Source organism: Oncorhynchus tshawytscha, unplaced genomic scaffold, assembly GCF_018296145.1.
Source record: "Oncorhynchus tshawytscha isolate Ot180627B unplaced genomic scaffold, Otsh_v2.0 Un_contig_1219_pilon_pilon, whole genome shotgun sequence".
NCBI lineage: Eukaryota > Metazoa > Chordata > Actinopteri > Salmoniformes > Salmonidae > Oncorhynchus > Oncorhynchus tshawytscha.
In genome coordinates this window covers 109,575-136,628 of record NW_024609530.1, presented here as the reverse complement: position 1 = coordinate 136,628, position 27,054 = coordinate 109,575, and the positions used below count along the sequence as shown (strand labels likewise).

Sequence of the window (27,054 nt, the reverse complement as noted above, 5' to 3'; positions counted from 1 at the left end):
CACCCAGTCTCTTGACAACAAGGTTGATGAAATCCGAGCAAGGGTAGCATTCCAGCGGGACATCAGAGACTGTAACGTTCTTTGCTTCACGGAAACATGGCTCACTGGAGAGACGCTATCGGAGACGGTGCAGCCAGCTGGTTTCTCCACGCATCGCGCCGACAGAAACAAACATCTTTCTGGTAAGAAGAGGGGCGGGGGCGTATGCTTTATGGTTAACGTGCCGTGGTGTGATCATGACAACATACAGGTACTCAAGTCCTTCTGTTCACCTGATTTAGAATTCCTCACAATCAAATGTAGACCGCATTATCTACCAAGGGAATTCTCTTTGATTATAATCACAGCCGTATATATTCCCCCCCAAGCAGACACATCCATGGCTCTGAACGAACCTTATTTGACTCTTTGCAAACTGGAATCCATATATCCGGAGGCTGCATTCATTGTAGCTGGGGATTTTAACAAGGCTAATCTGAAAACAAGAGTCCCTAAATTTTATCAGCATATCGATTGCGCAACCAGGGCTGGAAAAACCTTGGATCATTGCTATTCCAACTTCCGCGACGCATATAAGGCCCTGCCCCGCCCTCCTTTCGGAAAAGCTGACCACGACTCCATTTTGTTGATCCCTGCCTACAGACAGAAACTAAAACAAGAAGCTTCCGCGCTGAGGTCTGTTCAACGCTGGTCCGACCAATCTGATTCCACACTCCAAGAATGCTTCCATCACGTGGACTGGGATATGTTCCGTATTGCGTCAGACGACAACATTGACGAATACGCTGATTCGGTGTGCGAGTTCATTAGAACGTGCGTTGAAGATGTCGTTCCCATAGCAACGATTAAAACATTCCCAAACCAGAAACCGTGGATTGATGGCAGCATTCGCGTGAAACTGAAAGCGCGAACCACTGCTTTTAATCAGGGCAAGGTGACTGGAAACATGACCGAATACAAACAGTGTAACTATTCCCTCCGCAAGGCAATCAAACAAGCTAAGCGTCAGTATAGAGACAAAGTAGAATCTCAATTCAACGGCTCAGACACAAGAGGTATGTGGCAGGGTCTTGTTATATAAATAATTCTAATATCGAGCACTACTAGCAGACCAATACTCTGGTTAAACCGGATGCCCTCAGATAACTCTGGGCCCAGTGTCCTCAGTCAAGTTTAGAGCCTACGTGCAATAACATGATTATCCGAAGGACACACAGCTGCCATCACGCAAATATACTCCCGGTAAAACTACAAAGAGCAGCCTGCAACACTAACGAGCTTAGAAGTGCCAAGCTATCTCACTGACATTGAACCCTACATGCACTCCTGCATAAACAGGAAACACCTGAGCCTAAAGCAGACATTACCAGTCCCTAAAATCCACGCTTTCCTTGACACACATACATCTCATGAAGCACTGTACACTCACACTCTATCCCCCTACTGGTCGGGTGCCAAGAGCAAAGGACTTTGCTGTGCACCAATGGGGCCCGCTCTGGCTAGAGCAAGGCCCGCCTCCAACTCTTCAGGACCAGTCAGAAGATCAACACGACGAGACTCCACCTACATTATTCTGTGTATACATTCTGTTGTAAACTCTGGCTGAGCTGCCTAATTATTCTGACTCCTCACAGAGTCACATTCCTTAGGTCCGTGCACGATAAACGGCAGGACAGGATAACTTTGACCAATAAACTGCCTTTTTGATACACCTGATTCCACTCTGTCCAGCGTCGTTGTTTTGCATTCCCTCTCCAGTATGAAACACCAACAGTCTACAGTCAATCACGGATTACAAAAAGAAAACCAGCACCGTCACGGACCAGGATGTCTTGCTCCCAGGCAGACTAAATAACTTTTTTGCCCGCTTTGAGGACAATACAGTGCCACTGACACTGCCCGCAACTAAAACATGCAGACTCTCCTTCACTGCAGCCGACGTGAGGAAAACATTTAAACGTGTCAACCCTCGCAAGGCTGCAGGCCCAGACGGCATCCCCAGCCGCGCCCTCAGAGCATGCGCAGACCAGCTGGCTGGTGTGTTTACGGACATATTCAATCAATCCCTATCCCAGTCTGTTGTTCCCACATGCTTCAAGAGGGCCACCATTGTTCCTGTTGCCAAGAAAGCCAAGGTAACTGAGCTAAACGACTACCGCCCCGTAGCACTCACTTCTGTAAGGGAAGTCCCCCCTGAAATGGACAAAAATGAATGGGAAGTCATTGGCATCGGACAAACCATATACACATTGTCCAATACCACCCAATTCGGCGTTGATTCATGCAAAGTGTATTGCAAATGCCATATGGCAATTGCCAGTTGTAACACTTTAAAAATTCAACAGGTGGCGAATCCGCTCCACCATGGTTTTTCATATTGGAAATGTCACCCAAGTCAACATCCAAAAGCAAAATTTTGAAAAAATGATTTTTTGTCAAAAACTTATCACCCCTTAAAAAAGTGCTTTCTGGACCGTTTTTCGAAATTCTTTCGATTTTTTTGTCAATTACACATGTGTAAGAACTGTATGAATATACTTTTGTCCAATTTTATCATCATATTTTTTTTTTTTTTACATGCTCATAAGTAATATGTTTTGTCCATTTTCAATATGATTTCATAGGAAGTCAAAAGTCAAAAGTCAAAAATGTCAACATTTTGTGAAAAACTTCACACACCCTTAAAAAAGTGCTTTCTGGACCGTTTTTTGTAATTCTTTCAAATTTTGTGTCAATTACACACGTATAAGAACTGTATCAACATACTTTAGTTGTATTTTACCATATGAAATTTGACATGCTCAAAAATGCAAAATTGACTGGCCTGATGAACAAAGGATGGCCGAGCAGTGATAGTTGTTCCTTTCCATCACTCGTTGTGTTGATTTCATCATGTCCATTTGGTGATGTTTTTTCACTATTGAATCATATTGCAAGTGCACGTGCATTTGCAATATGTTTCAATGGGCATTTACCATATGAAATTTGACATGCTCAAAAATGCAAAATTGACTGGCCTGATGAACTCGGGATGGCCTGGCAGTGATAGTTGCTCCTTTCCATCGCTCGTTGTGTTGATTTCATCATGTCCATTTTGTGATGTTTTTTCACTATTGAATCATATTGCAAGTGCACGTGCATTTGCAATATGTTTCAATGGGCATTTACCATATGAAATTTGACATGCTCAAAAATGCAAAATTGACTGGCCTGATGAACACAGGATGGCCGAGCAGTGATAGTTGTTCCTTTCCATCACTCGTTGTGTTGATTTCATCATGTCCATTTGGTGATGTTTTTTCACTATACAATCATATTGCAAGTGCACGTGCATTTGCAATATGGTTCAATGGGCATTTACCATATGAAATTTGACATGCTCAAAAATCCTGCAGAAATGCAAAATTGACTGGCCAGATGAACTCGGGATGGCCTGGCAGTGATAGTTGCTCCTTTCCATCACTCGTTGTGTTGACTTCATCATGTCCATTTGGTGATGTTTTTTCACTATACAATCATATTGCAAATGCAGGTGCATTGTTGTGCAACTGGTAACCCAAAAATAAAAATATGGTGATTTCATTATGTCCATTTGTTTATGTTTTCTTACTTTTGCAAAGTCACTGTGCATTTGCAATATGGTTCAATGGGCAGGTACCATCACGAATTTGTCATGCTATAAAAATCCTGCAGGAATGTGAAATTGATTGGCCCGATGAACTCGGGATGGCTGGGCAGTGATTCTGGTTCATCTCAATCGCTCGTTAGGGTTGATTTCAGAATGTCACTTTGGTGATGGTACCTCACTGTTTAAACATATTGCAAATGGACAAGAGTCACCAGCAAGTCACCGTCCATTAGTCAATTAGATATCATTCTGACACCAAACTGATACAAACTGACACCAAACCCACTTTTTCCAACTCGTTTAGTAGCCAACTATCACATACTTCAGAGCTGGCCCAAAATTCACAACGCCTTCGGTTCAAACCATAGAAAAACCATAAAACACATAGTTACGTTCTAGCTGCGGGTCCATTTCTTATGTTATGTGTAGGCCTAGCTGAGGCGACCCCGAATCCCAAGTTTCGGCTCGATTGGTCATTTGGTGTCCGAGCAAAACCCTAATTGGTGCTGAAAATCCACTTTTTTCCATGACTTGCTACGGTGTCCTTGAACGAGCTATCGGACAGAAACGTTGGGGTCCGTCTCTATGGGCCGAGACGGTCGCAATGCACCTAGTCTTGCGTCTCTGAGACTTTTCTAAATGTCGTCATTTTCGTAATGGTCAAAATGAATTGAAGTCATTGCAAATGTACAAGGCTGTTTCTCGGTCCGAGAACCTTCTAGAGCCACGTAACTCACCACGCACTATCGACCGGAGGTCTAGAACAGGTTTCTAAAGTTTCGGAACTCTAGGTCTGACGGTTCTTTTTTAGCTCGAACAAAGCTATCTATTGCAGTCAATGTCTGTCTCTACGCACCCCAATACGTCCCTCCTTCCAAGTTGTGTTTTAGTGTGATTTATTTTTCCTTTGAAATTTTATGGGAAAAATGACTGATTTACAGTTCATGGGGGTTGCCTAATCACATATATGATGTTTTGGAAAGATCTGACTTTTTTAACCCCTCGAAACAGCCCCTGAGACACCAATTATGACACTTCCGGTTGGTACAGGAAGCTATAAGTCAACAAATATCCTCATTGGGGTATGCTGTTACAGAATCCTGAGTTTTAAGTCTTTACGTTAAGAATTGACTGATTTACACAGGGTTGAATGCACTATGTCTATCAAACTGCAGGCAGGGTATGGATATACACTTTTAGGGTGATTTTAACCACTTCCGGTTGCTCAAGGAAGCTTAGAATCAACACAGGTAGACCTCATAGTGGCCTGATGGACTGTTACCGAAGACAGGTTCATACGGCATTCATAACCCATATAGGCTTCAGGTTGAATTTAGGGGTGCAGGCAATGTATTCCTATGGGGAGAGAAGTCAATGCAAACTGTTTGATGTAAACACCTTCTTTTAACTGTTAAGGGTTAATGCCACACGGTCAAGGTTAGGCTTGCACGGATCGGAAGGACCTTAGGAACATTCCTGTGGTTGAATTTTCCTTCTAAACCTAACGGTTCTGCCGCTGTCACCCAAAAGCAAATGACGTTGTGGGGCAGGCTTCATTTTGGGCCTACTTTTCTAATGGTCGCTGCGCTCAGACCGAGGGAGCTACGGTCAAGCGGGATATCTCGTTGAACTCGGCACAGCCTCGGGATTATGGTAATGCCATTGCCTGCTCTCTGTGTCTTTCAGCACCGCACTTTTTCACTCCATCCTTGCTGTGTGTGTGTATGAGAGCTTTTCTTTGACATCTCCTGGGGGAAATGACTGATTTACAGTTTAGGAGGGTTACCTAGACACACATATGAAGTTTTGGAGAGATGTGACTATTCTAATCCTTGGGCATTTACCATATGAAATTTGACATGTTCAAAAATGCAAAATTGACTGGCCTGATGAACACAGGATGGCCGAGCAGTGATAGTTGTTCCTTTCCATCAGTCGTTGTGTTGATTTCATCATGTCCATTTGGTGATGTTTTTTCACTGTTGAATCATATTGCAAGTGCAAGTGCATTTGCAATATGTTTCAATGGGCATGTACCATCACGAATTTGGCATGGTCAAAAATCCTGCAGAAATGCAAAATTGACTGGCCTGATGAACACAGGATGGCCGGGCAGTGACAGTTGTTCCTTTCCATCACTCGTTGTGTTGATTTCATCTTGTCCATTTGGTGATGTTTTTTCACTATAGAATCATATTGCAAATGCACATGCATTGTTGTGCAACTGGTAACCCAAAAATAAAAATATGGTTGTAAATGCATTTACCGGGACTCCTATTGTCCATGCCCGCTATGGGAGTACCCTACTACGGCCCTCTATCCACGGGGGCCGTCCTGAGTGCTTTATGGACTGTTTAAAATAGGCACCTGGTAACCCAAAAATAAAGATATGGTTGTAAAATGCATTTACCGGTAATTCTGATATTAATGCCCGCTATGGGAACACAGGATGGCCGGGCAGTGACAGTGATAGTTGTTCCTTTCCATCACTCGTTGTGTTGACTTCATCATGTCCATTTGGTGATGTTTTTTCACTATACAATCATATTGCAAGTGCACGTGCATTTGCAATATGGTTCAATGGGCATTTACCATATGAAATTTGACATGCTCAAAAATCCTGCAGAAATGCAAAATTGACTGGCCAGATGAACTCGGGATGGCCTGGCAGTGATAGTTGCTCCTTTCCATCGCTCGTTGTGTTGACTTCATCATGTCCATTTGGTGATGTTTTTTCACTATACAATCATATTGCAAGTGCACATGCATTTGCAATATGGTTCAATGGGCATTTACCATATGAAATTTGACATGCTCAAAAATCCTGCAGAAATGCAAAATTGACTGGCCAGATGAACTCGGGATGGCCTGGCAGTGATAGTTGCTCCTTTCCATCGCTCGTTGTGTTGACTTCATCATGTCCATTTTGTGATGTTTTTTCACTGTTGAATCATATTGCAAGTGCACGTGCATTTGCAATATGTTTCAATGGGCATTTACCATATGAAATTTGACATGCTCAAAAATGCAAAATTGACTGGCCTGATGAACACAGGATGGCCGAGCAGTGATAGTTGTTCCTTTCCATCACTCGTTGTGTTGATTTCATCACGTCCATTTGGTGATGTTTTTTCACTATACAATCATATTGCAAGTGCACGTGCATTTGCAATATGGTTCAATGGGCATTTACCATATGAAATTTGACATGCTCAAAAATGCAAAATTGACTGGCCTGATGAACACAGGATGGCCGAGCAGTGATAGTTGTTCCTTTCCATCACTCGTTGTGTTGATTTCATCATGTCCATTTGGTGATGTTTTTACACTATAGAATCATATTGCAAATGCACGTGCATTGTTGTGCAACTGGTAACCCAAAAATAAAAATATGGTTGTAAATGCATTTACCGGGACTCCTATTGTCCATGCCCGCTATGGGAGTACCCTACTACGACCCTCTATCCATGGGGGCCGCCCTGAGTGCTTTATGGACTGTTTAAAATAGGCACCTGGTAACCCAAAAATAAAAATATGGTTGTAAAATGCAAGCGAGCTACGGTCAAGCGGGATATCTCGTTGAACTCGGCACAGCCTAGGGATTATGGTAATGCCATTGCCTGCTCTCTGTGTCTTTCAGCACCGCACTTTTTCACTCCATCCTTGCTGTGTGTGTGTATGAGAGCTTTTCTTTGACATCTCCTGGGGGAAATGACTGATTTACAGTTTAGGAGGGTTACCTAGTCACACATATGAAGTTTTGGAGAGATGTTACTTTTCTAACCCTTGGGCATTTACCATATGAAATTTGACATGCTCAAAAATGCTAAATTGACTGGCCTGATGAACACAGGATGGCCGGGCAGTGATAGTTGCTCCTTTCCATCGCTCGTTGTGTTGATTTCATCACGTTGTGTTGACTTCATCACGTCCATTTGGTGATGTTTTTTCACTATACAATCATATTGCAAGTGCACGTGCATTTGCAATATGGTTCAATGGGCATTTACCATATGAAATTTGACATGCTCAAAAATGCAAAATTGACTGGCCTGATGAACACAGGATGGCCGAGCAGTGATAGTTGTTCCTTTCCATCACTCGTTGTGTTGATTTCATCATGTCCATTTGGTGATGTTTTTTCACTATAGAATCATATAGCAAATGCACGTGCATTGTTGTGCAACTGGTAACCCAAAAATAAAAATATGGTTGTAAATGCATTTAACGGGACTCCTATTGTCCATGCCCGCTATGGGAGTACCCTACTACGACCCTCTATCCATGGGGGCCGCCCTGAGTGCTTTATGGACTGTTTAAAATAGGCACCTGGTAACCCAAAAATAAAAATATGGTTGTAAAATGCAAGCGAGCTACGGTCAAGCGGGATATCTCGTTGAACTCGGCACGGCCTAGGGATTATGGTAATGCCATTGCCTGCTCTCTGTGTCTTTAAGCACCGCACTTTGTCACTCCATCCTTGCTGTGTGTGTGTGTGAGAGCTTTTCTTTGACATCTGTTGGGAGAAATGACTGACTTACAGTTTATGGGGATTGCCTAATCACACATATGAAGTTTTGAAAAGATCTGACCTTTTTAACCCTTGGAAACTGCCACTATGACATCATTTAAGGCACTTCCGGTTGGCACAGGAAGCTATAAATAAACCCATATCCTGATTGGGGTATGCCTTTACAGAATCCTGAGTTTTAAGTCTTTACGTTAAGAACTGAGTTATTTACAGAGGGTTTAGTGAGTGTGTGTTATTTCAGAAAATCATAGAAAATCACAGAAATCTCGCAGAGCTCCGCAGCACACTTTAAAAGATTCGTAAGAACACCCTGCAACTGGATCTGTAACCGTTGAAAAAAAAACACCTATCCGTGAACATCACCAATCTGTCATTGTACGATTTCTCTTAAATGACGATAGATAAATGGCTGGTTCTTTTTTTATTGACACCGGAGGCTCCTTGACTTTAACATGAAGTGGAAAAATAATTTCTCTATTTTCATTTTGGACCTTTAATCCCAGATAAATGGCCATAACTCAAAAACCGTTGAGGCCTGGACGCCATCTTGTTCGGGGCCAACTGCCCATTATGCCAAACCTACGCTCACCGAGTTTCGGCTTCTAAATATTTTCCGTTTTCGAGATAAGGCCCCGTTGTGAATCGTGATGTTTTGTCCAATAGCAATATGATTGCTTATGCCCCCCTGTGGGATATTCTGGGACAGTGGAAAAATGACCAAAATCTTATTATTTTTGTGAAACGGAAACCGAATGTCCGACAAAGTTCATTTGATGACTTCCCGGTAGGTCCGGCCCTGCCGCTCGCCCGACGCCGTCCGCGAATTTTACAAACGTTTTCGGACATCTAGTAAGGGACCGTACATTTAGACTAGTCAAAGACCATATCACCTCCACCCTACCTGACACCCTAGACCCACTCCAATTTGCTTACCGCCCAAATAGGTCCACAGACGATGCAATCTCAACCACACTGCACACTGCCCTAACCCATCTGGACAAGAGGAATACCTATGTGAGAATGCTGTTCATCGACTACAGCTCGGCATTTAACACCATAGTGCCCTCCAAGCTCGTCATCAAGCTCGAGACCCTGGGTCTCGACCCCGCCCTGTGCAACTGGGTACTGGACTTCCTGACGGGCCGCCGCCAGGTGGTGAGGGTAGGCAACAACATCTCCACCCCGCTGATCCTCAACACTGGGGCCCCACAAGGGTGCGTTCTGAGCCCTCTCCTGTACTCCCTGTTCACCCACGACTGCGTGGCCACGCACGCCTCCAACTCAATCATCAAGTTTGCGGACGACACAACAGTGGTAGGCTTGATTACCAACAACGACGAGACGGCCTACAGGGAGGAGGTGAGGGCCCTCGGAGTGTGGTGTCAGGAAAATAACCTCACACTCAACGTCAACAAAACTAAGGAGATGATTGTGGACTTCAGGAAACAGCAGAGGGAACACCCCCCTATTCACATCGATGGAACAGTAGTGGAGAGGGTAGTAAGTTTTAAGTTTCTCGGCGTACACATCACAGACAAACTGAATTGGTCCACCCACACAGACAGCATCGTGAAGAAGGCGCAGCAGCGCCTCTTCAACCTCAGGGGGCTGAAGAAATTCGGCTTGTCACCAAAAGCACTCACAAACTTCTACAGATGCACAATCGAGAGCATCCTGTCGGGCTGTATCACCGCCTGGTACGGCAACTGCTCCGCCCACAACCGTAAGGCTCTCCAGAGGGTAGTGAGGTCTGCACAACGCATCACCGGGGGCAAACTACCTGCCCTCCAGGACACCTACACCACCCGATGTCACAGGAAGGCCATAAAGATCATCAAGGACAACAACCACCCGAGCCACTGCCTGTTCACCCCGCTATCATCCAGAAGGCGAGGTCAGTACAGGTGCATCAAAGCTGGGACCGAGAGACTGAAAAACAGCTTCTATCTCAAGGCCATCAGACTGTTAAACAGCCACCACTAACATTGAGTGGCTGCTGCCAACACGCTGACTCAACTCCAGCCACTTTAATAATGGGAATTGATGGGAAATGATGTAAAATATATCACTAGCCACTTTAAACAATGCTACCTAATATAATGTTTACATACCCTACATTATTCATCTCATATGTATACGTATATACTGTACTCTATATCATCTACTGCATCCTTATGTAATACATGTATCACTAGCCACTTTAACTATGCCACTTTGTTTACATACTCATCTCATATGTATATACTGCACTCAATACCATCTATTGTATCTTGCCTATGCCGCTCTGTACCATCACTCATTCATATATCTTATGTACATATTCTTTATCCCCTTACACTTGTGTCTATAAGGTAGTAGTTTTGGAATTGTTAGCTAGATTACTTGTTGGTTATTACTGCATTGTCGGAACTAGAAGCACAAGCATTTCGCTACACTCGCACTAACATCTGCTAACCATGTGTATGTGACAAATAAAATTTGATTTGATTTGTTGCATCAGGCATCCAATGAAAAAGAAGAGGTGGGAATACCAAACGGAGAGCAGGCAGGTAGACATGTCACTTGATAGGCAAAATAAACACGTTTGGGAAAAAAGTGAGGGAGGAATAGGAAGTACAAAATTCTGCAGGAACGAGCAGCATATAAGCAAAGTTGAATATAGTTCTTCATTTTGTGCATTAATGTCCTGTTTCCAGTTTGTCTAATTAAATACTAAATGTGATGCAAACTAAAATTAGTTAGGTCAAATGTGTTTTCTACATTATGTTAGCAAGCCAACAGTTTAGCCTTAGTTACCAAGCTGCTAGCTAGCTCAACAGTTTTAGTCTTACAGTGCCTTCAGAAAGTATTCGTACCTTTGACTTATTCCACATTTTGTGTTACAGCCTGAAGAAAATGTTTATATATTTTTTAAATCACCCATCTACACATACCCCATAATGACAAAGTAAAAACATGTTTATAGAAATGTTTGCAAATTTATTGAAAATGAAATCTCAATTACATACCCTGAGTCAATACTTTGTACAAGCACCTTTGACAGAGATTACAGCAGTGAGTCTGTGTAAGTCTAAGAGCTTTCCACACCTTGATTGTGCAATATTTGCCCATTATTCTTTACATAATTCTTCAAGCTCTGTCAAATTGGTTCTTGATCAACAGTAGTGTATATTTGGCCTTGTGTTTTAGGTTATTGTCCTGCTGAATGGTGAGTTTGTCTCCAAGTGTCTGTTGGAAAGCAGACTGAACCAGGTTTTCCTTTAGGATTTTGCCTGTGCTTAGCTCTATTCCATTTATTTTGATGCTAAAATATTCACCAGTCCTTGCCGATGATGCAGCCACCACCATGCTTGGAAAATATGAAGAGTGGTACTCAGTCATGTGTTGTGTTTGATTTGCCTCAAACATACTGTAATGCTTTGTATTCAGGACAAAGTTACTTCTTTGACCTAATTTTGTACAGTTTTACTGTAGTACCTTATTGCAAACAGGATGCATGTTTTGGAATATTATATTCTGTACAGACTTCCTTCTCTTCACTCTAATTTTGGTTAATATTGTGGAGTAACTATGTACAATGCTGTTGATCCAGCCTCCTCCTATCACAGCCATTAAGCATGGCCATCAGCCACCTACAATCTCTAAACTTGGCTTGTCAATTTGATATTGGGGTGGGCTACTGCTGAAAAAGTATAGCCAACATTAAGCAGGTTCACTTATGACAATCTTTCAAATAGCGTTACCATTGCTAATGATAGTCACAGCAGGTGTTCATGCAAACGAATTATGCCAAAAAAAGAAAGTGTTACAGTTCAAGAGTAATCAGGACACTGGGAAGTCCAGAACACAAAGTCACAAAACACTGAGCACTCTCATTGAGATCATCTTCTTACAACCAGATGGTCACATCTTGGCTATTTTGTGTAGATACCGGCGCCGCACTACTGGATTTAGGGTACATCTCATCAGGATCATAGCATTTTGACAACCATTAGAAACAAACACCATTGTAAAGTACTCATTTTATTGAAACAAAGGACTTCATATCCATACTGGGGATAGTGGAAAGTGATGCACCCTTCAGGCCACCTACAATTAGATGGCTGTAGAGACAGAAAAGACAGCCATCCCTGGAACAGGTTGAAGAAGTGTTAGTAACATGCATCTCATTGCCGTTGGGGGATGTTACAGTAAAATAACCAGCACACACACCTGACAAGCAAAGTGTTCCAGACCATTACACCAACCAGTCAACTGAATACAGAACACAATGACAGATGAGTAGGTTACAGGTTCAAGTTCATTTGGCATCAAAGCTGATACAATTAAAAGCCAAGTGTAAACTATAGTCTTCAATGCCAAAATCACCAACCTTGTTCTACAGTAGGATATTTTACAAATTCACTGGGGATCCGGTTTTCAGAGTTTTCCACTATTGTGAGCGGTCCAAGAACAGAGTTTTGAACCAGGCCCTGGGGTTCTGAGAAAAAAATATATATAAATTACTTCAAGCTGCAGTCCCATCAGAACTCAAGAGTGATCAGCTCAAATGAATATGGAACTACAGTTTAGTCAGGCTTGAAATGAAGTGCCTCAAAATACCTGAATCCACACCCCTCTTCAACCGAGGCTTGCAACTCGAGTCACAGCACTTGCAGAGGTCACTTTGAGACGGGTCGTCCAGCAGCTCCCATCTATGAATAAAAAAAGTTGGCTGTTGCATTGGCACTAACGTCATTATGGTCGTTATGTGACCAATACTTACTCTCCAGTCTCTTTAATGTAGTGGCAGGCCTTCTTTTCTATATCAAAAACCTCAGGGTCCCATGCAACAAGCTTACAATGAATATACACCTGGGGTGAAATAAGAGAACAGTCAAGAGCTACAGTATGAAAACAACCCAGTCATACCGAGAACTTGTGGTCCACTCACTTCCTCGCCTAAGGCAAACTTGAAGGACTGCAGGTAAAGCAGAATAGCAGACGAGTGGTACCTAGGCAGGAACCTGGAGTTCCCAGTCTTCCCATCTGCAAGGCAACTGAAAATGCATTGTGCAATGAGCAGACAAACAGAACTTCCATCCAGCAAATAAGCCAACTTTAAAATGTATTCAATACTTTTCAACATTTGAGTAGGCTGTTTAGCGCTAGGCAGTCAAAAACCCAAAACGTGCACCCTACATGGCCATAGCCAGGTCTGGTACATACCCCTTGTTGGTGATGATGGGGTACACCGGGCTCGCAGACTGCAGTTCTGGTGTTGTGGCCGCCACACACTCCTCCAAGAGCAGCAGCAAGGGCTGATGGTCCTTCTGATCCACTGCTGCCCAGATGGGGATGAAAGAGCCCAGGGGAAACAGGCTGCTCTTAGCCAGACCAGTAAGGTCTTCTACATGCAACAGAGAGGGGAAGGGGCGCAATGCTCATACGTACTGTACAGCCACAGGTTTCAACTAGCTTCGGGCAGTGTCCTCTGCTAGGAATTTCTTTACCAGGTAAGTTGCCTGAACATATTCTTACAATAATTGATGTTGTATGAGTCACTCACCATTGAGGAGTGCCATGTGGAAAACCAATCCTCCATGACCCTCAGCACTACCATAGGCAGGGATAAGGAATGGGGGAATCCATCCCTCAGGTCTACATACAAGGGGGAATGTTTAGTTTAATAATGGTGGCAAAGGCTTAGGAAGATTTGATTCCAACACCATAGCTAGAGTACACTACACCCAATAGAGCCCTAAAGCTCAACTCAGTTCCACTGCATTTAAAAAAAAATCATTCCCCTCTAATTAGGGACTGATTTAGACCTGGGACACCAGGTGTGTGCAATTAATGATAAAGTAGAACCGAAAGACAGCAGGCGCCAGACCTCTTAGGGTAAGAGTTGAGTACCCCTGGCATAGATGGTTACCTTGTGTAAACACACTTAATATGGTGACTAATAGCAGCAGGTTTGGGCTTTCGGTTAGGTCTGTAAGTCAGGCTGGTTGAATAGATGTGTTTTTGCCAGTCACCTGGGGAATAGAAGGAGAAGCATTAGTCGTCGCAGGATCCAAAATGGCATACATTGGGTCAAGAGTTAGACATTACCCGTTTCTTGATGGCACAGCCATTGAGGTTGTAGTGGAATGTCGCCATCCCTTCTCCCGTGGGAAGAACAGAAAATGTGGACGGAACACAGTGTCCAAGGAAAAGACGGGCAGCATGTTCAACCAACTCTGGACTGACCTTCCATGTCACTTTAATGGAGTGTTTCTCACAATCCACATTAAAATCTAAAAATATAAATTTGGTAATGTCATCATTCACATCTCAAGAGCCAACACCACAATTTGGCTAGTCTGTTAGGCGGTCAGCATGAGATAAGTAGCCTATTCAAGTTAACATGGTATCAGCGCTACATAATCATATTATGTGTTCATTATTAGACGTACCTTCATTTGCAGCGCTTGCTGCTACGACAGCCAAAACAATTGCACATTGCCAAAGGAGTGACATGACTGAATGATCTAGGAGTGCCTACAAACTAGAAATATTTATGGACCAATTGATCCTAATCATCTTAATTCTGAACACCCGTGAGAGGTCAAGGAGCGATAATTATAGACCTAAAAACCTACCAACATCATCACTTTTGGTATTTCCTGGTCTGAAAACATCCTTGAATTTTTATGGGTTTTAAAAGTAAAAATGGTAATAGACACATCTTTTCCCCATAAAGTAGTCTGTAAAGCGTCTCACAAAACACGATGGACGGACAGAAGAGTGACTTACACAGGAAATAAAGTTGATTCAAAAAGATTGAACAATCTGGTTTGCTCAATTTGACAGTACCACACTAAGTGTGGATTAGGTCTTTTTTACATCGATTAAAAGCGTATTTTATGCGACAGTCAAAATGCTGATCAAGGTTAAGGTAAAACCAGCCATTTAATTGGTGGCCAAGCCCGCTAGTTTACATACTGAATGGTCATCTCATCACCGATCTAGCTATCTGCCGTAGCTAAATATATGAATAGATCTGAAAAGCGATATATAGTGGGCATCGCAGCAGGCCATTGGCATACCCGTATAGAATGCAGAGTTCGCTAACGTTAACTATACTGAACCAAAATGTAAACGCCGCAAGCAACAATGAAAGATTTTTCTGAGTTACATTTCATATAAGGAAATCAGTCAATTGAATTAAATTCATTAGGCCCCAATCTATGGATTTCACAGGACTGGGCAGGGGCGCAGCCATGGGTGGGACTGGGAGAGCAGGGGTGCAGCAATGGATGGGACTGGGAGGGCAAGTGTGCAGCCACAGGGGAGCCAGGCCAAGCCAATCAGAATGAGTTCTTCCCCATGAAAGGGCTTTATTACAGACAGAAATACTCCTCAGTTTCATCAGCTGTCAGGGTTGCTGGTTTCAGAGGATCCCTCAGGTGAAGAAGCCAGATGTGGACGTCCTGGGCTGGAGTGGTTAAACGTGGTCTGCGGTTGTGAGGCCGGTTGGACGTACTGCCAAATTCTCTAAAACGACATTGGAGGCGGCTTATGTAGAGAAATTAACAGTCAATTCTCTGGCAAAAGCTTTGGTGGACTTTCCTACAGTCAGCATGGCAATTGCATTTTGTATGCTATTTTGTATGCTATTGTATGTGTGAACGATGGCTAGCTCCTCGAATGATCCCAGTCCCTCCTATTGTGCATCTGTTGTAGAAAGAGGCGAAGATTCTCAGAACATATGTTCCCTACAAATGTTTTATTTCCTTTTGGATGCAGGTATGTGGTTTTATCTATGTAAAATATGTTATGTATAATAAGGAGAGACTGTATTAATTTTTGTATTCAAAAATCATTTTGATGCACTGAGAGAAAGAGGCGATGATTCTCAGAACATATGTGTTCTACAAATGTTTTATTTCCTTTTGGATGCAGATGCAAGATGCAGAGAGTGAGTTCTGCTTAATTAAAACTACCTGATCTCCAAAGTCCACGTCTATAGTCTCAATCAACCACACACAACGCAGAGTTACAGCGGTGCAGTATAGCACCGGTTACATTGGTGCCTTCTAGTCCTGGATTCATCGTTGATCGACGTCAGCTCAATCACCGCGGCGTTGCTGCTCTAGAGACTAATTATATCATTGAGGTACTCTTGCCGCCTTGTTGCAAAAATCGGAACTACAGTCTTTTTTCCTGTTTATTTTTTTCTGACAACGATGTATTGAGAGCGCTGTTTATAGTTAACCAACATAGAAGTGTGTTCATCAACAGACATTTTAACGTAACATTAGTGGTTTAGTGGCATGGCATCTTATAATGGTGATGAACCCAAATTCACTGCTGGGAGGGGGAGGTTTTTCTCATACTCTGATCAAACCCCTGTAAAGTGTGTAGGTGCAGGAGGTTCCCCCATGTTTTGCTCCACAAAAAATGGGATGAAAGCCCATCATCTGGTGTTAATCCAAATGCCCCTGTAGATGGTCTAGCTGAGCTGGTCACTCAGCTAGCCCAGGAAATAGGGAGCTCCATTAGGGAAGAACTACAGAGTGGCAGGTCCAGTAATTATGAGCCACCAGTAAGAACAGAAAAGATAAGTGATCATCAATCAAATCAAATCAAATGTATTTATATCACCCTTCGTACATCAGCTGTTATCTCAAAGTGCTGTACAGAAACCCAGCCTAAAACCCCAAACAGCAAGCAATGCAGGTGTAGAAGCATGGTGGCTAGGAAAAACACCCTAGAAAGGCCAGAACCTAGGAAGAAACCTAGAGAGGAACCAGGCTGTGTGGGGTGGCCAGTCCTCTTCTGGCTGTGCCGGGTGGAGATTATAACAGAACATGGCCAAGATGTTCAAATGTTCATAAATTACCAGCATGGTCGAATAATAATAAAGCAGAACAGTTGAAACTGGAGCAGCAGCACGGCCAGGTGGACTGGGGACAGCAAGGAGTCATCATGTCAGTTGGTCCTGGGGCATGGTCCTAGGGCTCAGGTCCTCAGAGAGAGAGAGAGAAAGAGAGAAAGAGAGAATTAGAGAAAGCACACTTAAATTCACACAGGACACCGAATAGGACAGGAGAAGTACTCCAGATATATCAAACTGACCCTAGCCCCCGACACATAAACTACTGCAGCATAAATACTGGAGGCTGAGACAGGAGGGGTCAGGAGACACTGTGGCCCCATCCGAGGACACCCCCGGACAGGGCCAAACAGGAAGGATATAACCCCACCCACTTTGCCAAAGCACAGCCCCCACACCACTAGAGGGATATCTTCAACCACAAACCTACCATCCTGAGACAAGGCTGAGTATAGCCCACAAAGATCTCCGCCATGGCACAACCCAAGGGGGGGGCGCCAACCCAGACAGGATGACCACATCAGTAATCAACCCACTCAGGTGACGCACCCCTTCCAGGGACGGCATGAGAGAGCCCCAGTAAGCCAGTGACTCAGCCCCTGTAATAGGGTTAAAGGCAGACAATCCCAGTGGAAAGAGGGGAACCGGCCAGGCAGAGACAGCAAGGGCGGTTCGTTGCTCCAGAGCCTTTCCATTCACCTTCCCACTCCTGGGCCAGACTACACTCAATCATATGACCCACTGAAGAGATGAGTCTTCAGTAAAGACTTAAAGGTTGAGACCGAGTCTGCGTCTCTCACATGGGTAGGCAGACCGTTCCATAAAAATGGAGCTCTATAGGAGAAAGCCCTGCCTCCAGCTGTTTGCTTAGAAATTCTAGGGACAATTAGGAGGCCTGCGTCTTGTGACCGTAGCGTACGTGTAGGTATGTACGGCAGGACCAAATCAGAGAGATAGGTAGGAGCAAGCCCATGTAATGCTTTGTAGGTTAGCAGTAAAACCTTGAAATCAGCCCTTGCTTTGACAGGAAGCTAGTGTAGGGAGGCTAGCACTGGAGTAATATGATCACATTTTTGGGTTCTAGTCAGGATTCTAGCAGCCGTATTTAGCACTAACTGAAGTTTATTTAGTGCTTTATCCGGGTAGCCGGAAAGTAGAGCATTTCAGTAGTCTAACCCAGAAGTGACAAAAGCATGGATTAACTTTTCTGCATCATTTTTGGACAGAAAGTTTCAGATTTTTGCAATGTTACGTAGATGGAAAAAAGCTGTCCTTGAAATGGTCTTGATATGTTCTTCAAAAGAGAGATCAGGGTCCAGAGTAACGCCAAGGTCCTTCACAGTTTTATTTGAGACAACCCTACAACCATTAAGATTGTCAGATTCAACAGAAGATCTCTTTGTTTCTTGGGACCTAGAACAAGCATCTCTGTTTTGTCCAAATTTAAAAGTAGAACGTTTGCAGCCATCCACTTCCTTATGTCTGAAACACATGCTTCTAGCAAGGGCAATTTTGGGGCTTCACCATGTTTCATTGAAATGTACAGCTGTGTGTCATCCGCATAGCAGTGAAAGTTAACATTATGTTTTCGAATGACATCCCCAAGAGGTAAAATATATAGTGAAAACAATAGTGGTCCTAAAACGGAACCTTGAGGAACACCGAAATTTACAGTTGATTTGTCAGAGGACAAACCATTCACAGAGACAAACTGATATCTTTCCGACAGATAAGATCTAAACCAGGCCAGAACTTGTCCGTGTAGACCAATTTGGGTTTCCAATCTCTCCAAAAGAATGTGGTGATCGATGGTATCAAAAGCAGCACTAAGGTCTAGGAGCATGAGGACAGATGCAGAGCCTCGGTCCGATGCCATTAAAATGTCATTTACCACCTTCACAAGTGCAGTCTCAGTGCTATGATGGGGTCTAAAACCAGACTGAAGCATTTCGTATACATTGTTTGTCTTCAGGAAGGCAGTGAGTTGCTGCTCAACAGCTTTTTCTAAAATTTTTGAGAGGAATGGAAGATTCGATATAGGCCGATAGTTTTTTATATTTTCTGGGTCAAGGTTTGGCTTTTTCAAGAGAGGCTTTATTACTGCCACTTTTATTGAGTTTGGTACACATCCGGTGGATAGAGAGCCTTTTATTATGTTCAACATAGGAGGGCCAAGCACAGGAAGCAGCTCTTTCAGTAGTTTAGTTGGAATAGGGTCCAGTATGCAGCTTGAAGGTTTAGAGGCCATGATTATTTTCATAATTGTGTCAAGAGATATAGTACTAAAACACTTGAGCGTCTCTCTTGATCCTAGGTCCTGGCAGAGTTGCGCAGACTCAGGACAACTGAGCTTTGAAGGAATACGCAGATTTAAAGAGGAGTCCGTAATTTGCTTTCTAATAATCATAATCTTTTCCTCAAAGAAGTTCATGAATATATCACTGCTAAAGTGAAAGCCATACTCTCTTGGGGAATGCTGCTTTTTAGTTAGCTTCGCGACAGTATCAAAAAGGAATTTCGGATTGTTCTTATTTTCCTCAATTAAGTTAGAAAATAGGATGATCGAGCAGCAGTAAGGGCTCTTCGGTACTGCACGGTACTGTCTTTCCAAGCTAGTCGGAAGACTTCCAGGTTTGGTGTGGCACCATTTCCGTTCCAATTGTCTGGAAGCTTGCTTCAGAGCTCGGGTATTTTCTGTGTACCAGGGAGCTAGTTTCTTATGAGAAATGTTTTTAGTTTTTAGGGGTGCAACTGCATCTAGGGTATTGCGCAAGGTTAAATTGAGTTCCTCAGTTAGGTGGTTAACTGATTTTTGTCCTCTGGCGTCCTTGGGTAGACAGAGGGAATCTGGAAGGACATCAAGGAATCTTTGTGTTGTCTGTGAATTTATAGCATGACTTTGGTGTTCCTTGGTTGGGGTCTGAGCAGATTATTTGTTACAATTGCAAACGTAATAAAATGGTGGTCCGATAGTCCAGGATTATGAGGAAAAACATTAAGATCCACAACATTTATTCCATGGGACAAAACTAGGTCCAGAGTATGACTGTGACAGTGAGTAGGTCCAGAGACATGTTGGACAAAACCGACTGAGTCGATGATGGCTCCGAAAGCCTTTTGGAGTGGGTCTGTGGACTTTTCCATGTGAATATTAAAGTCACCAAAGATTAGAATATTATCTGCTATGACTACAAGGTCCGATAGGAATTCAGGGAACTCAATGAGGAACGCTGTATATGGCCCAGGAGGCCTGTAAACAGTAGCTATAAAAAGTGATTGAGTAGGCTGCATAGATTTCATGACTAGAAGCTCAAAAGACAAAAACATAATTAATTTTTTTTGTAAATTGAAATTTGCTATCGTAAATGTTAGTAACACCTCCGCCTTTGGGATGCACGGGGATATGGTCACTAGTGTAGCCAGGAGGTGAGGCCTCATTTAACACAGTAAATTCATCAGGTTTAAGCCATGTTCCAGTCAGGCCAATCTCATCAAGATTATGATCAGTGATTAGTTCATTGACTATAATTGCCTTTGAAGTAAGGGATCTAACATTAAGTAGCCCTATTTTGAGGTGAGGTATCATGATCTCTTTCAATAATGACAGGAATGGAGGTGGTCTTTATCCTAGTGAGATTGCTAAGGCGAACACCGCCATGTTTAGTTTTGCCCAAACTAGGTTGAGGCACAGACACGGTCTCAATGGTGATAGCTGAGCTGACTACACTGACTGTGCTAGTGGCAGACTCCACTATGCTGGCAGGCTGGCTAACAGCCTGCTACCTGGCCTGCACCCTATTTCATTGTAGAGCTAGGGGAGTTAGAGCCCTGTCTATGTTCGTAGATAAGATGAGAGCACCCCTCCAGCTAGGATGGAGTCCGTCACTCCTCAGCAGGTCAGGCTTGGTCCTGTTTGTGGGTGAGTCCCAGAAAGAGGGCCAATTATCTACAAATTCTATCTTTTGGGAGGGGCAGAAAACAGTTTTCAACCAGCGATTGAGTTGTGAGACTCTGCTGTAGAGCTCATCACTCCCCCTAACTGGGAGGGGGCCAGAGACAATTACTCGATGCCGACACATCTTTCTAGCTGATTTACACGCAGAAGCTATGTTGCGCTTGGTGATCTCTGACTGTTTCATCCTAACATCGTTGGTGCCGACGTGGATAACAATATCGCTATATTCTCGACACTCGCCAGTTTTAGCTTTAGCCAGCACCATCTTCAGATTAGCCTTAACGTCGGTAGCCCTGCCCCTGGTAAACAGTGTATGATCGCTGGATGATTTGTTTTAAGTCTAATACTGCGGGTAATGGAGTAGCCAATAACTAGAGTTTTCAATTTGTCAGAGCTAATGGTGGGAAGCTTCGGCGTCTCAGACCCCGTAACGGGAGGAGTAGAGACCAGAGAAGACTCGGCCTCTGACTCCGACTCGCTGCTTAATGGCTGCTTAATGGGGAAAACCGGTTGAAAGTTTGTCGGCTGAATGAGCGACACCGGTTGAGCATTCCTACAGCATTTCCTTCCAGAATCCGTGAGAAAGTTGTCCGGCTGCGGGGACTGTGCCAGGGGATTTATACTACTATCTGTACTTACTGGTGGCACAGACGCTGTTTCATCCTTTCCTACACTGAAATTACCCTTGCCTAACGATTGCGTCTGAAGCTGGGCTTGTAACACTCCTGTATATTATGAGTACAGCGACTGCAATTAGAAGGCATCATGTTAATGTTACTACTTAGCTTCGGCTGTTGGAGGTCCTGACGAACAGTGTTCAGATAAAGCATCCGGAGCGAAAAAGTTGAGGGAAAAAACAAAAATATAAACGGTAATTAAAAAGTAAAAACAGTAAAGTTGTCAGGTAGCAAAATAGGTTGGCAACAAAACGCACAGCAACTCATAAACAAGTCTGCAAGTTGTGACATGAAATTCAGAGTCGGTAGGATATGTAGATCTCAGTCAAATTAAGTTCATCATGCAATCAGACATAAAGGAACCTCCTACGTATAGAGGAGATGTTACAGACAAATCCTCCATTCATGAATGGGAGGAGTTGATGAGAATATACTTGAGGAGGAAGGGATGTCCGGTTGGGGAACAATCAGATGAGATAATTAGTCGATTATCTGGCAAAGCAAGAGACATGGTAAAGATAAATTTACGCAATGAGACAACAGTTGATCCTACAGAGAAGCCAGAGATTGTTTTTGACATTCTGAAACAGAAATTCAGCGAATTGGACAACTCATGCATGCCCTTGGCTGATTTTTACAATACTAAACCTGTACCAGGAGAGGCTGTTATGGAGTATTGGGTTCGATTGAACAAGGCCGTGGATGTCGCTGACGAGGGCCTTAAGAGACTAGGTAAGAAGATTGATTCCCGATGTCATTGGGATGTTTGTAACATACTGCCCTGACCCCAAACTGGCAGCAGTATTCCAATACAAGTCTGCTGAGAAATGGACTGCGAGTGAAGTACAGGAGAGAATCTATGAACATGAACGCCGCAGGAAAGCCACCATGTGTCAATCTACCGCTGTATCCTCAAAGCAAGTAACAGTACATCCCCAGATAACTCCATGTGAAGGCAGGGTCAACTGATAACTGATGTAATTTACTCATGTTACCTTAACTCTTATATGGCTCTATTGAATATTATTTCTAAGATGTTTTTCCTGTGGTTCCATTTGTTGCCACCAGGTGACATCTCTCATTTAAACATCTTTGGCCAGTGCATACGTGAAAATGATTTCATTTGAATAAAGTGTAAACAGATTACAGTTACACAAGTGGCAACAGGGAAACTATGACAACATTGCCATTACTGTTGAAAGTTTCCCTTTTTCTCTCTATTTTTACCCCACATAGGTTATTTTGCATCGACAATGACAAAAAGCAAAGTCTCAAATTTTAAGCAACATTTGGTAAAAAATAATTTATTCTCCCAGGGCCACAAGCCATGTATGTTCTCTGTACTCTATGACAGGTTTAAAGTTCATGTTCTGTAGACCTATGACACTGACGCTACATGATACATTTGGCGGTTATTAAAATATAAATCTCAATGCATTTCAGCACACTGATATCATAATTGAGGGTCTATTGCTGTCCTCTTAAAACCTCTTAAGTCGACCCTCTACTTTTTCGAACATTCTGTTAAAAAATCGCGCAACATTTCGGCGTCCTGTTACTCATGCCAGGAATATAGTATATGCATATGATTAGTATGTGTGGATAGAAAACACTCTCACGTTTCTAAAACTGGTTAAATCACCGCTGTGACTATAACAGAGCGTCTGTTTCATCGAAAAGCGCAAGAAAAACTGATCACTGAAAACTGAAAAAAATATCCATGCGCCACCTGCATGTTTTGTTCAAGGGGCACGAAATTAAATAGGGCCGAGATTGCAAGTCCTACAGCTTCCACACGATGTCACCACTCGTCAATTGCCTTCTCGTTGTTTCTTGGTCAAACGAGGAAGAGAGACCACTTTCCATCCGGTCTCCGACAGGAAGTTTTGGAAGAGAGGTTTCGGAAGATGATTTGAAAGCGTGGAGCTATTGAATACACATCGCCTCGTGATCAATTTGATAGATTATTAACGTTTACTAATACCTAAAGTTGGATTACAAAAGTATTTCGAAGTGTTTTGTGAAAGTTTATCGTCGACTTTTTTATTTTTAAAAAAATGACGAAGCGTTTTGAAACTGTGTTTTTTTCTGATTCACACAGTTTCCATAGATGGATATTTTGGGTATATATGGACCGATTTAATCGAAAAAAAGACCCAATAGTGATGTTTATGGGACATATAGGAGTGCCAACAAAGAAGCTCGTCCAAGGTAATGAAAGTTTTATATTTTATTTCTGCTATTTGTGTAGCGCCGGCTACGCTAATTCTTTTGTTTACGTCACCTTCAGGTATTTCGGGGTGTTGCATGCTATCAGATAATAGCTTCTCATGCTTTCGCCGAAAAGCATTTTAATAATCTGACTTGTTGGCTAGATTCACAACGAGTGTAGCTTTAATTCAGTGCCCTGCATGTGTGTTTTGATGAACGTTTGAGTTTTAACGAGTGCTATTAGCATTTGGCGTAGCGCATTTGCATTTCCAGATGCCTAGATGGGACGTCTGCGTCTCAGGTCGACGCAAGAGGTTAAAAGCTGGGAAAAAAAACACCTTTGCAGTGTGGATGAAGCCAACACATACTGTACCCTACATTATATGAGCATAACACTCATAGGAGTTTCACTTACTCAATCGTTCTCAGAGCGGAAAGGGTTTGGATTGGTTGCATCAGGCAACCAATGAAAAAGAAGAGGATGCGGGAATACCAAACGGAGAGCAGGCAGGTAGACATGTCACTTGATAGGCAAAATAAACACGTTTGGGAAAAAAGTGAGGGAGGAATAGGAAGTACAAAATTCTGCAGGAGCGAGCAGCATATAAGCAAAGTTGAATATAGTTCTTCATTTTGTGCATTAATGTCCTGTTTCCAGTTAGTCTAATTAAATACTAAATGTGATGCAAGCTAAAATTAGTTAGGTAAAATGTGTTTACATTGTATTAGCAAGCCAACAGTTTAGCCTTAGTTACCAAGCTGCTAGCTAGCTCAACAGTTTGTCTTACAGTGCCTTCAGAAAGTATTCGTACCTTTGACTTATTCCACATTTTGTTGTGTTACAGCCTGAATAAAATGTTTAAATATTTATTAAATCACCCATCTACACATACCCCATAATGACAAAGTAAAAACATGTTTATAGAAATGTTTGCAAATTTGTTGAAAATGAAATCTCAATTACATACCCTGAGTCAATACTTTGTAAAAGCACCTTTGGCAGAGATTACAGCAGTGAGTCTTTCTGGGTAAGTCTATAAGAGCTTTCCACACCTTGAATGTGCAATATTTGCCCATTATTTACAGAATTCTTCAAGCTCTGTCAAATTGGTTGATCAACAGTAGTGTATATTTGGCCTTGTGTTTTAGGTTATTGTCCTGCTGAATGGTGAGTTTGTCTCCAAGTGTCTGTTGGAAAGCAGACTGAACCAGGTTTTCCTTTAGGATTTTGCCTGTGCTTAGCTCTATTCCATTTATTTTGATCCTAAAATATTCACCAGTCCTTGCCGATGACACGCATACCCATAACATGATGCAGCCACCACCATGCTTGGAAAATATGAAGAGTGGTACTCAGTCATGTGTTGTGTTTGATTTGCCTCAAACATACTGTAATGCTTTGTATTCAGGACAAAGTTACTTCTTTGACCTAATTTTGTACAGTTTTACTTTAGTACCTTATTGCAAACAGGATGCACGTTTTGGAATATTATATTCTGTACAGACTTCCTTCTCTTCACTCTGTAATTTTGGTTAGTATTGTGGAGTAACTATGTACAATGCTGTTGATCCAGCCTCAGTTTCCTCCTATCACAGCCATCAGCCACCTACAATCTCTAAACTTGGCTTGTCAATTTGATATCGGGGTGGGCTACTGCTGAAAAAGTATAGCCAACAATAAGTATGGGAGAAATTATGTACATATATGGAGGAACAAATACTGTAACACAAGAGAGAGATACACATATAGAGTGCATTTGCCATTCTGGTAAAATACATTGTCTATTGTATAGGAGAGGAGAACTAGAGGAGACACACAGGCACCAGGACAGCTGGAAACACTAAAAATGGAGACACATAGTCTGCTGATATTACACAACCACATGAAGAGAAGGCAACACATAGGCGCCAGGAAAGCTGGACACACTAAACCTAGAGGAGACACACAGTCTGCTGATCCGAAATAAAGACACACATACAAAGGAACAGATGGAGCTAATTACAGGGTCAAAGCATATAGGGACGTATATTTTCTTTAGGTCAAAGCAAGGGTCTTGTCATCATTAGGATCTAATAGAAAGCAGATGTGGACGTTATTGGGCTGAACAAGCAGGATGTATGGATTGGGATGTAACTTCATTTGCATATGTTGTGTGTGTATAAAATCAGAGCGAGTGCTCTGAAAAAGTGTGTGTTCTGCGGACCACTCCGGCTAGCGATACTTCTTTTATTAAAAGCCTATTGATTTCACAAAGTTCTTGATTGCATCATATTTGAACCAATTTTCCACGACAGACTTGGCGAGCTTTTGCCAGGAGTGACAGGGACTTAGGCGTTCTTGGCTGACGGTGGGGTCTTTGGACGATCTGGCAAACAAGGGTGGCCACCCAACTATAACAAGGTAAGCAAAGTACTTACTATAGTTGTAATGTTTGCGTAGATTGCTTCAGAGATCCTGGCTCAGCAGGAGGGACGTCAAGTAGGTCTCTCTCAAATTTCCTAAAAACTATAGAAACGAAATAACTTTTTGAAATTCAATGATTTTGCATGTGTGTGTAAGCTTGGAAATTGTATAAGCAAATACGAATGTGCATGCATGTCTCGTGAATAAGTAAGCGGGGGCTGTGAACTTCGCTGGTGTCGGGTGCTTGGACGGAGGGCGCGGGCATTTGCTCTGGTCAGACTGCTTGGACGGACCTGTGTGTCTGGTTTGATTGGGGGAGTTGTTCCGTCTGATTCAGTTTGGCCGGGCTCGACCGTTTCAGGATCTGTTTTGAGATGTGCGTAAACACAGCTCACTCAACCTGAGCGAGCGACCCGTGTCGGGTGCGTGATTCGGACGGCCCCCCCTCGTTGAGCCATTCATGCAGGGGACTGTTGTGTGGGCTGGCTGGTGCGAGTGTATTGCGCTCTCTGGCTGAGCGGCTGGAATCGGGCACAGGGCTACAGCTGTCTGCTTATATGGTTAGAACATAAATAAATAGTAAATAAATACCCATGGCTACCGCTCTGAAAAGAGGTCTGAACAGATGAGTATTTAAAACGCAGGAAGAACTCTGGCCTGATTGTGCGACGTTCAACTGAAAAAGGAAATCCTGCGAATAAAAAACGCTCCGCCTAGCTAAACGGGGGTTTATAAATCAGTAGGTCGCGCCACGATATTGCTCTAACGTAGAATAAAGATCAATACGG

General features: G+C 42.9%; 1 pseudogene; it reads right to left on the bottom strand.

Annotated features, from left to right (window-relative positions):
• Positions 1–12,169: 12,169 nt before the first annotated feature.
• Positions 12,170–14,706, bottom strand: LOC121845035 (annotated as a pseudogene).
• Positions 14,707–27,054: the final 12,348 nt, after the last annotated feature.